This window comes from Papilio polytes, unplaced genomic scaffold, assembly GCF_000836215.1.
Source record: "Papilio polytes unplaced genomic scaffold, Ppol_1.0 DF821079.1, whole genome shotgun sequence".
Lineage (NCBI taxonomy): Eukaryota > Metazoa > Arthropoda > Insecta > Lepidoptera > Papilionidae > Papilio > Papilio polytes.
The window spans coordinates 1-611 of NW_013528125.1; the positions used below are offsets into that span (position 1 = coordinate 1).

General features: G+C 35.4%; 1 long non-coding RNA gene across 1 annotated transcript; it reads left to right on the forward strand.

The window, feature by feature from the left end:
* Positions 1-611, forward strand: LOC106109641. Its single transcript, XR_001226024.1, has 3 exons — positions 1-34; positions 142-265; positions 582-611. It is a non-coding gene; the product is annotated as an uncharacterized LOC106109641 (long non-coding RNA).

A 611-nucleotide genomic window follows, 5' to 3' on the forward strand; every position in this document is an offset into this window, starting at 1 on the left:
AAACCATTAAACTATGTTTGAAATTCGAATTAATGTAAGTAAACCATTTCATTATCAGTATCGAAGCATAATTCGATACTCTCGTGAAAAACAGTTAATCCGACGTGAACTAGATAGATAGATTAGGCAACATTTTTTTAGTGAGGAGTTATGGTCAAATTTGTGGGAGAATTGCTCGAGTGAAAAAGCGTTCGTGGAAGCATTGGGAGATGCTATCGTGCGCGGAGAGTTTTCTACGGTTCCGCCCTCACCTGACTACACACAAGTGCGTATAATTAGCAAATCATTTTATTCTTTACTTTAATTTCATGACTAATAACGCCCATACTGAAGACTAGAAGTATACAGAACTCTGTGGACTTATGTAACTTGAAATGTTGAACCTTATTCTTAGGGATTGTCTTTAGGAGCAAAAATAGGAAGAAAATAGTTACAGTAAACATTTTATGTAGATTATAATGAAAGTCTTTGTTTAAAACTTTTATTTTCTAGGATTAACTACATAGAAAATTGAGCATATATGTAACGTATGAAAAAATAAAGGGTAGAGATTGTCAATACGTATCGTATTCGCGGTGCAGGCGCTGATAGAGAGGCTGGCGGAGTTGGAG